The sequence below is a fragment of the Theropithecus gelada genome, chromosome 3 (assembly GCF_003255815.1).
Source record: "Theropithecus gelada isolate Dixy chromosome 3, Tgel_1.0, whole genome shotgun sequence".
Classification (NCBI taxonomy): domain Eukaryota; kingdom Metazoa; phylum Chordata; class Mammalia; order Primates; family Cercopithecidae; genus Theropithecus; species Theropithecus gelada.
Genome location: NC_037670.1, coordinates 174,877,783 through 174,892,943, shown reverse-complemented (window position 1 = coordinate 174,892,943; position 15,161 = coordinate 174,877,783). Strand labels below are relative to the sequence as shown.

At 40.4% G+C, this 15,161-nt stretch overlaps 1 protein-coding gene and 1 pseudogene across 2 annotated transcripts in view; both read right to left on the bottom strand.

The window, feature by feature from the left end:
- The window catches only part of AOC1 (amine oxidase, copper containing 1), a 31,997-nt gene extending 31,512 nt beyond the window's left edge, over positions 1-485 (bottom strand). The window contains exon 1 of the mRNA XM_025378153.1: positions 333-485. The gene's annotated coding sequence lies outside the window, so the exon portion shown is untranslated. The remainder of the gene's footprint in view (positions 1-332) is intronic.
- Positions 486-8,608: 8,123 nt separating this feature from the next.
- On the bottom strand, positions 8,609-9,139 carry LOC112620847 (annotated as a pseudogene). Its single transcript, XR_003118605.1, has one exon. The product of XR_003118605.1 is annotated as a U6 snRNA-associated Sm-like protein LSm3 pseudogene (transcript).
- Between the last annotated feature and the right edge of the window lie 6,022 nt (positions 9,140-15,161).

The following is a 15,161-nucleotide window of genomic DNA, read 5'->3' as shown; positions in this document are numbered from 1 at the left end:
TGGGTAATGTTCGAAAAGACCCATTCACTAGGGCACCTCAGGTAAGGCACAGAAGCCTTTGCAGGTGAGGCTGCAGGGAAAAGAAAACGCACGGGAGACAGTCCTGATTCCAAGAGGTTACAATTGGTTGGGGAGGCAAGGCAGCCACAAAGAAACCCAACATGTTGGGCCAGGTGGGTGCTTCCTTAGGACAGCACTACCTATTTGGGAAACAGCTGTAGAAACAGATGGGACAATCCTTGTCCACTGAGATGGGGTCAGAATGACTGCACAAAAACATGGCTACCCCGAGTTAACACAGCAGCCAACACTTGCCCTCCTTCCATGTCCACCAGGCAGGGTGGAGGAGCTTGTTCTTTCTGCAACCTGACCCTTCAGAGGAGGTGAAGCACAGGGCTCCCAGAGGCCGCCCTTGTAGGTCCTAGCGCAGCGGGGTGACGCTGGGGCAGGAGGGCCCTGGGATTGGGGTGGAGGAGGGCCACAGGGTGGCGCCAGCTCCAGTTCCACTTCGGCTCCCAACCCTCAATTTCTGTCTGTGGCCCGGGGACCTCAGCCTTCTCCCCAGCCACCTTGCTGGCTGGCCCTATCTTCCCAAGGTCAAGTCAAAGAACTAAAGTGTGTAGGGTCATGTCCTCCCAGTCAGGGAGCCGCCATATCTTGGTATCCAATGGACAACCTGCCTGCCCGCTCACTCTCTAACAGCCAATGATGAGGGAGCCTTGTACTAAGCCCCGCCTCCCCGCCCCGGGAATGCGCACAGTGCCACCTCGTGTCCCAGTAGCGCAGCTTTGGTGAGTTCGGAAACACTCCTGGTTTGGAATTCACTCAGCAAATATTTAATGCGTGTGTGCTGTGGCCAGGTAAAATGCCAGGTGCTATCTTCCTCTACATGGCAGGGACAGACATATGTTCCTCAAGCTCACTGGGGATAGCACCGCCTTTCTAAAGTTCCTGTCATCTATTACCCGGCCTCCAAACCCGGTGGTCCTTTATGAATTCAGCTGTGGCATGGGAGTTCATACTCTCGGCTTCCTTTACTGCGTCTCCCACTCTTTCTGTCTTCAAATTATTGAAGTCAAAATAAAAACGTAGAGACTGAGCTCTAAATTTAACAGTTTATTTGGGAAGAAAGGATTGCCACTTGGGACACACAGGCACACCATAAGAACAAAGAGAAGGCTGGAGATTTTGCCAAATGTTACCCATTGCTCTTTGAGAAAGTTCATTGGCACTAATAAGGCTCTGGGGAGCTGGCAAGTTCCAACTGGTGGGCAATGGCATTGGGCAAAATCAGTCCTAGAGCTGCAGCAAGTTATCTCAGCAGCAGTAGATAAAACTGGTCTCAGGTTACAATAGTTGGTTTCAGCAGTTAGACATGAGGAGAATTACATTCTTGGAGCAATGCTATCTTTCCTGAGTGCTTTTCCCCCTGGCTTTTTGACTTTGCTTTAGTTGGGTATGACAAAAATAACCCAATTCATTTGATCGACTTTCGCAAACATTTCTGGAACTAGCGGCATCCCTGATGTTGGTTTTATTTTGTTCTCCTTGAAAGTGTTACCGTGCAGCTCCAGGCTCTTGGTGTCCCGAACAAAGAATTGGACAAGATACACACAGATAGCAAAGCAGCAAAAGTGTATGACACATAGTATTACACTTTCAGAGAGTGGAGAGTGGACTGACTGCTGAGAAATGAGATCAACGTCAATTTGGTGTACTTTGAATTCATGTATATATTTTTTCTCTTCTCTGGCCAAGACTGCCTAATCTCCAGCCAGTGTCTGCCTTCTGATGGACAGGTGGGTTGCTTAGTTATTTAATACTTTGGCCCTTGTGCGCTTGCAACTTTTTGTGAGTCACCTCCATCCCATAATTTTAAGTACATGCATAATATGCAGTCCATATGCATGAACTTTAAGTAGCTAATTACCATACGGGAACATTTTAAGTATACTTTTTCTGTCTAACGTGCATACCCATCTCTGAGGTGCTGCCCATGACAAGTTTGGTCTGGATCTAGCTGGTCATGTGGGCTCCTTACTCAGTCTTTAAAAATCTCATTTTTGTTTTGGCTGCTCAGCCTGTGCTTCTTATCTCATTTCTTGCTCATTCGCCCCTTCACCCTGCTTCTGCTCTCATGTTCTCACTCATTCTTCCTGTATCCAGTCTCTGGTTCCCTCTCTACCATCTCCTGCCTCAAAAAGTGCTGCTCAGCATATAATTTCTCTTTGTAAATTGTGGTTCTTGATTTTGGGAAATGAGTTTCCACCTTGCTGAACTTCTTAACTAGAGAATACTGTTGGGGTGTGTCTACATCTATGGGACACTACTGGGATCCCTTGAATCCTCTCTCGAGTCTAAAAGAGGGACATTGTTACTTAAAGGCGGTGGCCGTTTAGCTGTCTCTCCTAGATTTGGTTCATATAATTTCTGATTTTCACGTCAGATTATAATCTGTAAATTCCTACTCAGGTCACTGCACCACTTTGATGGAATTTTCATTCCCTTTGTCTTTAAGATTTGTCTAAAGATATTTGACTTTGACAGAATTTTTGGGTTCTTTAGTTTTCTTTTTAATTATAAAGTATACATACAAATGAACATTAAGCATATAGAGTTGTGTGAATACTTATAAAACAAACTTAATGTATCACCAAATCAAGGAATAGTTCATTGCCCCAGAAGCACCCCCAACCCCCTAATAACAACCCCTCCCTTTCTCCCTGTCTCCAGAAACGAGCCATATAATAACTCTGGTGCAAATTACTTTTTTGCTTTTCTCTAGATTTTTTCCTTTTATGTAGGCATTCCTAAAGGATGTAAGTTGGTTTTGTGTATTTTGAACTTTCTATAAACAGGGTCTTACTGAAGAGAATTTTTTTGTCTTGTATATTTTTCTCAATTTTATGTAGTTGTAGGTTGTTCATTAACATGTAATTTTCTGCTCTGGGAATTTGCAACAATGGGTGTATGCATTCTAATGATGGTGGATATTAGTCTTGTTTCTAGTTTGGGGATATTATGAACAATGTATTTCCTTTTTGTACACATGACCTTGGTAATTTGTGTATCTGGGTATATACCTTGAAATGCACTGGTGGAGTCATAAGTCATATATTTCAACTTTGCTAATGCATGCCTGTTTTTCAAAGTGGTTGTGCCAGTTTACATTTCTGCCAGCAGTGTACAAGAGTTCCTATTGCTCCACATCCTAACCAGCAGTTGGTATTGCCAGACTTTAATTTTTGTGGAATATTGTGGATTTAGTTCATGTTATCTTACTGAGGTTTTAATTTGACTACCTGGTTTATTGATGAGGTTTATTGATGAGGTTATTACTCTTTCAGGCTAAAGATGGTATGAATTTCCGGTATTCCAGAGGAAGCCATTTGGGCTTCCTCTTATGTGCTGTGTCAGATCTTTGGCATTTTTTTCTGTTGGGTTGTCTGCCTTAATGATTTATAAGAATTCTTCATGTGAAATTGCTGGCATTTGACCATTTTTGACTTACAAAAAATGGCAGTTTCATAGGGTTCAATTTAACACCTTCTGGATATTGGTCCTTTGTTAATTATGTGTTGACTAAATCAGATTATGTGGCTTATCTTTTCATTTCCTTCCTTCATTTTTTGAGAATCAGAAAATTTTAACATTAGTGGATTTGGACTTATCAGTCCTTTTCTTTATGGCTGGTGCTTTTTATATCTCGTTTAAGAAATCCTTGTCTTTGGGGCTAAAGGTGACCAGATTGTGCTGGGGAACTGGAGCTGTGTTCTCAGGGCATTCTGCTTTGGGCCCTGGGTCACATTGCCTCTGCTCGGGAGGAGGCAGATTTCTCTGTGCCCCTAGCCTTGACTGGGTGGGGGAGGGAGGAGAGGCCACTCCTGGGCTCCTTGTAGGGTAGCACTTATGTTTCCACGAAGATCCTTTTCTGCAGATTGTTTCCAAACCATTCTTTCAAGTGCAGAGGGCCTTCCCAGTGAATTGGCAGCCCTGCATCTCACTGGGCCAGGGTTGGGACAAGACTAGGCCAGCATCATGGTGGATGTTTAGCTAGGGTGGACTGTGACAGGGTTGGCTCCAGTTCAGAACTGGAAAACCTGTTTCCTGAGTTTTGTGTCCTAGAGCCGATGAGATGGGACAAGGAGAAACTGACCGAAGACAGTGAAGCAGTAGGAAAAACCCCGCCTGCCCTGTAATTCTGGGGCCTGGGGGATGGAATGGTGTGATTGTGACCAGTGGGCTGGAGCAGAGCAGGTAGCCTGGGGCGTGCCAGACTGAAGAGTGGAAAATGTCGTGGCTTCTTGGCCCTCACTCCTCAAAGTCACTGTGGGTTGGGGGAGGCAGGGGACTATCCAACCTTTTCACAGTTCCCTTTCCAGTGCTGACAGTGCCTGCCACATGAGAGGTATTAATACATATTTGTTCAATCAATGAATTAATATTTTTTGAAGAATTGCATGAAAGAGTTAATGTTTTCTTTTCTAATTTTTTCCCTGGGGAAAACTTTTTGTAGCCCCTAGGTGGCAGAGTTAATCACATCTAGCTGCCTTGTAAGAGATAATTCAGATATGGAACCAGGCTTTTGCATTTAAAATTCATCTTGTTCTAATTCTGTTTTTGAACTTATTAATCATTAAGGTCCTAAGAAACATTGGCAGAGTAAAACTGAAATAAAAACCTGGTAAATTACTTTCTCAGGCTAAAGATGGTATGAATTTTTCTTCTAAGTGCTTCTAAATCAGTCCTTTAATGGTTAGGTTGGATGTAAATTCTTACCACTCTTCTCTCAGATAAATGAATGTCAACCGGTTTTTAACTTCTGCTGAAAAATGGTCTTTTACTCTTCGAATCTGGCAACCTCCTTTGTGTCTTGTGTCTGGAGGATCAGAGTCTGGGAAAGCAGCTCCCCTCCACCCCACTTCTCAGGCCTTCTCCCAGCTTCCCTGCTTCTCTCCCCGCAGCCACCCAGCTTCTCTCCCTGCAGCCACCCTGCCCCCTCCCAAACTGCCTCGGAAAGTCCCGTGTCTCTGGTTTTCTTTTCTGTAGGAAATCAAATGTCGTGCCACTGCAACCTTTCATTCAAAATAAAAATTCAAAAGCAATTTGTGTATTTGAAAACACATCTAAAGCCACAGGCTTGAAGTTCCTGTTTTGATGGGGAAAATGAATATTCACATCTGGAGATAACTTTGGGATGTTGAGATAGAGACAGGCAAATGCATCTCAGACTCATTATTAGTTTAGATTCTTATAATTATCAATTATCATTACAGCAAAACTGATCTTTTCTTCTGTGTACAATTTGTGATTTTTAACATATGTACAGATTCATGTAACCAACACCATGATGAGGATAAAGAACAGTATTGTCACCATCCAAATCTTCCTTGGGCTGTCCCTTTTTCAGTCATATGCTCTTCCCAGCCCTAACCACGGGGAACCATTGAGTTGTTTTCCATCAATATAGTTTTTCATTTTTGAGAGTATCATATCAGTGGAATCATGTAGTACACAACCTTTGGGGACTGGCCTCCTTACTTCAGTGTAGTGACGTTAAGATTCATTCATGTGATTGTGTGTGTCCATAGTTAATTCCTTTTATTGCTAGTAGTATTCCAGTGTATGGATGGTCCTACAGTTTATCCATTCACCCAATGCGAGGACATTTGTGTTGCTTCCAGTTTTTTGGTAATTATAAATGGAGCTGCTATAAACACTCACATACAGATTTTTGTGTAAACATGAGCTTTAATTTTTTAGGGTAAATATCCTGGAGCGTGATCACTGAGTCATATGATGTAGGGTTAAATTTGGAAGAAGCTGCCAAAGCATTTTCTAGAGTGACTGTACCGTTTTGCATTCTGGCCAACATCCGGTATTGTCTGTGTTTTCTATTTGACCTGCTCTAATTTGTGTGTAGTGGCATCTGATCATGGTTTTAATTTGTATTTACTTAATGCCTAGTGGTGTTGATCATTTTTTCATGTAGTTATTTGTCATCCGTGCATCTTCTTCAGTGAAGTGTCTAAGTCTTTTGCTCATTTCTAAAACTTGGGTTGCTTGCTTTCTGTTGAATTTTGAGAGTTATTTATATATTCTGGAGAAGTTCTTAACCAGATATATGGTTTGCAAATTTTTTTTTCTTGCATATAGTTTGTCTTTTAATAAAGTATTTTGTAGATCAAGAGTTATTAATTTTGATGAAGTCAAATGTATCACTTTTTTTATTTTGTGAACTGTATATTAGTGTCATGTCTGAGAACTTTTCGCCTAACCTCAGATTAAGAAGATATTTTTCCTGTGTTTTCTTCTACAAGTTTTATGGATTCATGCTCTACATTTAGGTCTATTATGCCTTCTGTATTAATTTTTCTGTAAGCTGTGAGATTGATGTCAAGGTTAATTTTTGCATGTAGATGTCCAGTTGTTCCAACACCATTAGTATTGTTGTCTTTCCTTATCAACTCCAGGACACAGAATTTGGGAAACAGGTTTTCCAGCTTGGAGCTGGAGTCAACCCCTGTTCACATTAGTTGAAAAGACTATCCTTTTTCCATTGAATTGCTTTGGTACCTTTATCAAAAATCACTTGGCCATGTTTGTGTGACTATTTCAGGACTTTCTTTCTATCCTGTTCTACTGATGGATGTGTGTCTCTCTCCACCAGTACCACAATGTGTTGATTGCTGTAGCTTTATAGCAACTCCTAAAACATGCAAGAGTGTTTCCACCAATTTTATTCTTTGTCTTCAAAATTGTTTCGGCTGTTGTGGTTTAGTTGCTTTTTTATATTCATTTCAAAATCAGCTCCCCTCTCTCTCTTTCTCTCTCTTTCTATATATGTTTATATGTATATTAATATATACATAAAATTTCTGCTGGGATTTTGGTTTGAATTGTGCTAAATTTATACAAAACTTTGGGGAGAATTGACATCTTTACTATGCTTAATCTTCCAACCCATGAACACAGTATGTATCTCATTTAGTAAGGTCTTATTTGATACCTTTCCTTAGTATTTGTTTTCATCATACAGATCCTGTAATATTTTGTTAGACTTACATTTAAGTATTTAATTTTTTGTAGCTGTGGTAAATATATTTTAATGTTGCTTATCAATTGTGCATTGTGAATATTCAAGTACAGTTGTTTATTGTGTGTTGACTTGTATCCTGTGACCTTGATAAAGTCACTTATTAGCTGTAGGGCTTTGTGTGTGTGCAAATTCCTTGGGATTTTTTATATAGGCAATTATTGTCACCTAAAATAGGGACAGTTTTTCTTTTTCCTATTTTATCCAGATGCCTTCTTCATTTCTTGCCTTACTGTGCTGGCTAGGACTTCCAGTATGATATTGATTGAAGTGCTGGGAGGACTCATTTTTTTCTTTTCCTCTATCTTAGGACAAAGCATTCTGTCTTTCGCCATTAAGTACAATGTCGACTGCAGGGTTTTCATAGATGCTCTTTATCAACTTGAGGAAGTTTCTCTCTATGTCTAGTTTACTGAGACTTTTTTTAAAAAAATCATATTTTGATGTTGAATTTTGTCAAATGATTTTTCTGCATCAACTGATATGATCATGTGGTCTTTCTTCTTTATACTTTTCGTGGGGGATGGTCTGTAGCTTTTCCTTATTTGTACTGTCTGATTTTGGTCTCAGGGTGATGTTGAGCCCATAAAATAAGTTTGGAAGTTTTCCTCTTCTATTTTCTGGAAGAGATTATGTAGAACTAGTGGTATTTCTTCTTTAACTATTTGGTAGAATTATCCAGTAAAACCATCCAGGCCAGGAGATTTCTTTTTCAGAAGATTTTTGCTATAAATTCAGTTTCTTTAATAGATGTAGCACCATTCATGTCAGCTAATTCATATTGGATAAGTTGGTATTTCATGGGTTTTGAGGAATGAGTTTATTTCATCTAAGTGGTTGACTTTCCATGTATAGAGTTGTTCATAATATTTCCTTATTATCCTTTTAGTGTATGTGGGGCTTGTAGTGATATCCCCCCATTTCATTCTGGATATTGGTAATTTCTGTAGTTTTTCTTATTTTCTTTTTCTTTTTCTTTCTCTTTTTGGACAGGTTCTCACTCTGTTGCCCAGGCTGGAGTGCAGTGGTGCGATTGTGGGACTCACTGCAGCCTCAATTTCCTGGGCTCAGGTGATCCTCCCACCTCAGCCTCCAGAGTAATTGGGACTATAGGTGTGCACCACCATGCCTGGCTAATTTTTGTGTTTTTTGTATAGGTGGGGTTTCACCACATTACCCAGACTGGTCTCAAACTCCTAGGCTCAAGCGATCTACCCACCTTGGCCTCCCAAAGTCCTCGGATTACAGGCACGAGCCCCCATGCCTGACCAGTTTCTCTTATTGTAATTTTTTGACATTCTTACTAGAGATGTATCAATCTTTTCAACAAACCCGCAGTTGTTTCATTGATTTCCCTAATTTTTTCTGTTTAATCATTTATCTTCTTTATAATTTTCTTTCTTCTATTTTGCTTTGAGTCAATTTTGAGTTTATTTTGCTCTTTTATTTTAGTTTCTTATAAAATTTTAGATTATTGATCTAAGAACTTTCTTATTCTTTTTTTTCTGCATCTTGGTGATCATATTTATTGGAAGAGCTTGAGAAAAATGAAAATAACATTTTGCTTAAGAATTTGTGAGTTATCTGCAAATCAACTCATTCCAGGCGTGGAAGAATCCCGGAATTATTTCTTAATATCAGAATGTATGCAGGTTTCTCTTTTGAATGTCTTGCACATTTAGAGAGGCCACTGTACAAAGTCTCCTGTTTTCCATACAGGACAAATTCTTAGTTTCAGCCAACTCTCAGTGTAGGGGCAACCAGGACAACGCCATCTCCCCGGACAAAGAGCATTGGAATATTCCGTTTCGTTGATTTATGTATCTCTTCATATGTTTCTTCATCAATTTCTATAGTAGTTACAGTTTCTTCCACATCTCCCAAGATCATATTTAAATGTTGATCATAAGCATGTAGTCTGCCTCGAAGCTCTTGGTCATTTCTCATTTTCACATCGATTCACTCATCTAGGCTGAGCCTGATAAGATCCAGGGGCTCCTCTACAGTGTTGGTAGTTTGTTGCTGGTCTGCATCGTCTGCCATGTTTCAAACCCTGCCCTTATTCTTTTCTCATACAAATACTTAATGCTATGAATTTTCCTCTAAGCACTTCTTTAGCTGTATTCTACAAATTTTGTTAGGAAAAATTTTCATTTTTTTTCTGTTCAAAATATTTTCTAATTCCCTTGAAACTCCTTTGATCCATGAGTGATTTAGAAATATGTTGTTTAATTTTCAAGTGTTTGGAGATTTTCCCATTCCTTTTCATTTGTTGATTTATAGTTCATTATGGTTAAGGGAATATAACCTGGGTGATTTTAATTCTTTTAAATTTGTTGAGGTTTTTTTTTTTTATGACTGAAGACGTGGTCTGTCTTGGTGAATGTTCCATGAGCACTTGAAAAGAATGTGTATTCTGATATTGTTGTGGATTGTATTACAAATGCAATGAGATCCAGCTGTTGATGGTGTGGTTCAACTCTTCTGTATCCTTGCTAATTTCTGTCCACTCATTCTATCTATTACTGAGCGAGGAATGTTGTGTCTCCAGCTATAATTGTGGATTTGACAACTTCTCCTTTCAGTTCTATCCACAGTTGTTCCATGTACTTGGAAGTTCTGTTGTTAACTGCTTGCACCTTTAGGATGATCTTTTTGAGGTGAAAATTTATTAATTAGACTTCTGTCTGGCAGTGAGTGCCAGAATATGTAAACGAACCCAAGTTTTTTTCACACATCAACATCTAGGCAGGCAGCCCAGGATTAGTATGTATGTTGTGCGTAGGTCACACTCTGTCCTGTTGCTCTTCAGTGAATGGATACTATTCCTAAATCACCTCATGGCCCAAGATAGCTTGCTCTAGATCCATGTTTTTTTTTTTTTTAGACGGAGTTTCACTCTTGTGACTCTTGTTGCCCAGGCTGGAGTGCAATGGTATGATCTCGGCTCACTGCAACCTCCGCCTCCAGGGTTCAAGCGATTCTCCTGCCTCAACCTCCCGAGTAGCTGGGATTACAGGCATGCGCCACCACGCCTGGCTAATTTTGTATGTTTTTTTTTTTTTTTTCTTTTTTCTGTTTTGAGATGGAGTCTCTCTCTGTCGCCCAGGCAGGAGTGCAGTGGTGCAGTCTTGGCTCACTGCAAGCTCCGCCTCCTAGGTTCACACCATTCTCTTGCCTCAGCCTCCAGAGTAGCTGGGACTACAGGCACCCGCCACCACGCCCAGCTAATATTTTTGTAATTTTTAGTAGAGACAGGGTTTCACCATGTTAGCCAGGATGGTCTCGATCACCTGACTTCGTGATCCACCTGCCTCGGCCTCCCAAAGTGCTGGGATTACAAGTGTGAGCCACTGTGCCAGTCCGGTCCATGTTTTAAATGAATCGCTTCATTCAAAACAGTTTTTTCTATCAATTTGGCTTGTAGCTACTGTCCGCAGCAGCTAACAGAGGTCTGGACAGAAGAACAGCAGGACATCCACTTGCGTGGGTCCCTTTGGGGTAGCCTTGCCATTGGGGTCAGATTTAAGGCATGGCTTCAATGACACAACCACAATGTGAAAGTTTAAGAGATTTTAGTAGTTGCAGACCCTGGGAGCTACATAGCATGCCTGGAGGTCAGGGAGCACAGGCAGGGACAGAGAGAAAGGGATCCCTTTATTGGGTCCAGGGCATTATTTAAATAGGTTTCCCACAGGGAGTTTTAGTTGGTGGATTTAGAGCAAGCAGGCATGAGTTCCAGGAGCATGCAGAGGTGGTCACTGAAGCGTGTCTGCACAGTCGATACAGGGTGTGGGGGTCAGCAGGGCTAGTGGAGCAGGGTATATGCAGTTGACCCATAGTGAGCTGGTCACCAGGAGGCAGTTGTATAAGGCAGCTATCTGGATTGGCCACACAGGAGAACTGGGATAAAGTATAGAACTGGAAACTGTATTGAGGGTAACTGAGCCCTGCTGCTGGTATGGGAAAGTCCAGTTAATATTCAAAATTAATGCTGAGACAAATAAAATTATAAGCATTCACTATAGTGCTGCTATCACACCTGCACTCCAAGCATCAAAAGAGATCATGGGGACAAAGGACACCTCTCTCTTAAAGGATGTTCCCAGGACTTGCACATACTGTTTCCTCTTAAATCTTATTGCTTAAAATTAAGTCACCAAAGGAGGCTGGGAAATCTAGTCTCCATTCCAAGAAGCTATGTGCCCAGTTTTTTTTCCGGGGGACCTACTACAAGAAATAAAGGAAGAAAGAATGAAAATTGGGAGAACAACACCAGTCTCTGCCAAAGGCCGCTTCATGGCCTTCTATGGTGTCTGCATAGTCAGTCCCACTGATGATGTATATAGCTCTGGTTTTCCTCATGCCCATTCTAGAAGTTTGAACAAAGGAGATTATATTCCCATTTGGGGACTCTGTTATATTTCCTCTGAGGTAGGGAGGAGGAATTGTTATATTGCTTAGGATTGTCTTGGCAATGTGGGCTCTTTGTTGGTTCCATATGAACTTCAGTTTTTTCCAATTCTGTGAAGAAAGTCATTGGTAGCTTGATGGGGATGGCATTGAATCTATAAATTACCTTGGGCAGTATGGCCATTTTCATGATATTGATTCTTCCTATCTATGAGCATGGAATGTTCTTGCATTTGTTTGTGACCTCCTTTATTTCATTGAGCAGTGGTTTGCAGTTCTCCTTGAAGAGCTCCTTCACATCCCTTGTAAGTTGGATTCCTAGGTATTTTATTCTCTTTGTAGCAATTGTGAATGGGAGTTCACTCATGATTTGGCTCTCTGTTTTTCTGTTATTGATGTATAGGAATGCTTGTGATTTTTGCACATTGATTTTGTATCTCGAGACTTTGCTGAAGTTGCTTATCAGCTTAAGGAGACTTTGGGCTGAGACGATGGGGTTTTCTAAATATACAATCATGTCATCTGCAAACAGGGACAATCTGACTTCGTCTTTTCCTAATTGAATACCCTTTATTTCGTTCCCTTGCCTGATTGCCCTGGCCAGAATTTCCAACACTATGTTGAATAGGAGTGGCGAGAGAGGGCATCCCTGTCTTGTGCCAGTTTTCAAAGGGAATTCTTCCAGTTTTTGCCCATTCAGTATGATATTAGCAGTGGGTTTGTCATAAATAGCTCTTATTATTTTGAGATACATTCCATCAATACCTAGTTTATTGAGATTTTTTAGCATGAAGGCTGTTGAAATTTGTCAAAGGCCTTTTCTGAATCTATTGAGATAATCATGTGGTTTTTGTCTTTGGTTCTGTTTATGTGATGGATTATATTTATTGATTTGCATATGTTGAACCAGCCTTGCATCCCAGGGATGAAGCTGACTTGATCATGGTGGATAAGCTTTTTGATGTGCTACTGGGTTCAGTTTGCCAGTATTTTATTCAGGATGTTTGCATCGATGTTCATCAGGGATATTGGTCTCAAATTCTCTTTTTTGGTTGTGTCTCTGTCAGGCTTTGGTATCAGGATGATGCTGGCCTCATAAAATGAGTTAGGGAGGATTCTCTCTTTTTCTATTGATTGGAATAGTTTCAGAAGGAATGGTACCAGCTCCTCTTTGTACCTCTGGTAGAATTTGGCTGTGAATCCATCTGGTTGTGGAAATTTTTTGGTTGGTAGGCTATTAATTATTGCCTCAATTTCAGAGCCTGTTATTGGTCTATTCAGAGATTCAACTTCTTCCTGGTTTAATCTTTGGAGGGTGTATGTGTCCAGGAATTAATCCATTTCTTCTAGATGTTCTAGTTTATTTGCATAGAGGTATTTATAGTATTCTCTGATGGTAGTTTGTATTTCTGTGGGGTCGGTGGTGATATCCCCTTTATCATTTTTTAGTGCGTCTATTTGATTTTTCTCTTTTCTTCTTTTTTAGTCTTGCTAGCAGTCTATTTTGTTGATCTTTTCAAAAAACCAGCTCCTGGATTCATTGATTTTTTGAAGGGTTTTTAGTGTCTCTATCTCCTTCAGTTCTGCTCTGATCTTAGTTATTTCTTACCTTCTGCTAGCTTTTGAATGTGTTTGTTCTTGCTTTTCTAGTTCTTTTACTTGTAATGCTAGGGTATTTATTTTAGATCTTTCCTCCTTTCTCTTGTGGGCATTTAGTGTTATAAATTTCCCTCTATATGCTACTTTAAATGTGTCCCAGAGATTCTGGTACGTTGTGTCTTTGTTCTCATTGGTTTCAAAGAACATCTTTATTTCTGCCTTCATTTTGTTAAGTACCCAGTAGTCATTTAGGAGCAGGTTGTTCAGTTTCCATGTACCCGTGTGGTTTTCAGTGAGTTTCTTTATCCTGAGTTCTAATTTGATTGCACTGTGGTCTGAGAGACAGTTTGTTGTGATTTCTGTTCTTTTATGTTTGCTGAGGAGTGCCTTACTTCCAATTATGTGGTCAATTTTGGAATTAGTGTGATGTGGTGCTGAGAAGAATGTATATTCTGTTGATTTGAGGTGGAGAGTTCTGTAGATGTCTATTAGGTCTGCTTGGTGCAGAGCTGAGTTCAAGTCCTGGATATCCTTGTTAACCCTCTGTCTTGTTGATCTGTCTAATATGGACAGTAGGGTGTTAAAGTCTCCCATTATTATTGTGTAGGAGTCTATGTCTCTTTGGAGGTCTCTAAGGACTTGCTTTATGAATCTGGGTACTCCTGTATTGGGTGCATATATATTTAGGATAGTTACCTCTTCTTATTGAGTTGTTCCCTTTACCATTATGTAATGGCCTTCTTTGTCTCTTTTGATCTTTGTTGGTTTAAAGTTTGTTTTATCAGAGACTAGGATTGGAACCCCTGCTTTTTTTTGCTTTCCCTTTGCTTGGTAGATCTTCCTCCGTCCCTTTATTTTGAGCCTATGTGTGTCTCTGCACGTGAGATGGGTCTCCTGAATACAGCACACTGATGGGTCTTGACTCTTTATCCTATTTGCCAGTCTGTGTCTCTTAATTGGGGCATTAAGCCCATTTACATTTAAGGTTAATATTGTTATGTGTGAATTTGATCCTGACATGATGTTATCTGGTTATTTTGCTGGTTAGTTGATGCAGTTTCTTCCTAGCATCGATGGTCTTTACAATTTGGCATGTTTTTGCAGTGGCTGGTACTGGTTGTTCCTTTCCACATTTAGTGCTTCCTTCAGGAGTTCTTGTAAGGCAGGCCTGGTGGTGACAAAATCTCTCAGCATTTGTGTGTTTGTAAACTATTTTATTTCTCCTTCACTGATAAAGCTTAGTTTGGCAAGATACGAAATTCTGGGTTGAAAATTCTTTTCTTTAAGAATGTTAAATATTGGCCCTCACTCTCTTCTGGCCTGTAGAGCTTCTGCCAGAGAGATCCACTGTTAGTCTGATGGGCTTCCCTTTGTGGGTAACCTGACCTTTCTCTTTGGCTGCCCTCAACATTTTTTCCTTCATTTTAGCCTTGGTGAATCTGACAATTAGGTGTCTTGGGGTTGCTCTTCCCAAGGAGTATCTTTGTGGCATTCTCTGTATTTCCTGAATTTGAATGTTGGCCTGCTTTGCTAGGTTGTGGAAGTCCTCCTGGATAGTATCCTGAAGAGTATTTTCCAACTTGGTTCCATTCTCCCTGTCACTTTCAGGTACACCAATCAAATGTAGATTGGTCTTTTCACATAGCCCCATATTTCTTGGAGGCTTTGTTTGTTTCTTTTTACTCTTTTTTCTTTAAAGTTTTCTTGTTGCTTTATTTCATTAATTTGATCTTCAATCACTGGTACCCTTTCTTCCAGTTGATTGAGTCAGTTACTGAAGCTTGTGCATTCGTCATGTAGTTCTTTTGCCATGGTTTTCAGCTCCATCAGGTCATTTAAGGTCTTCTCTGCACTCTTGATTCTAGTTAGCCATTCATCTAATCTTTTTTCAAGGTTTTAAGCTTCCTTGCGATGGGTTCAAACATCCTCCTTTAGCTCAAAGAAGTTTGTTATTACCGACCTTCTGAAGCCTGTCAACTTGTCAAAGTCATTCTCCATCCAGCTTTGTTCCATTGCTGGTGAGGAGCTGCGATCCTTTGGAGGAGAAGAGGCG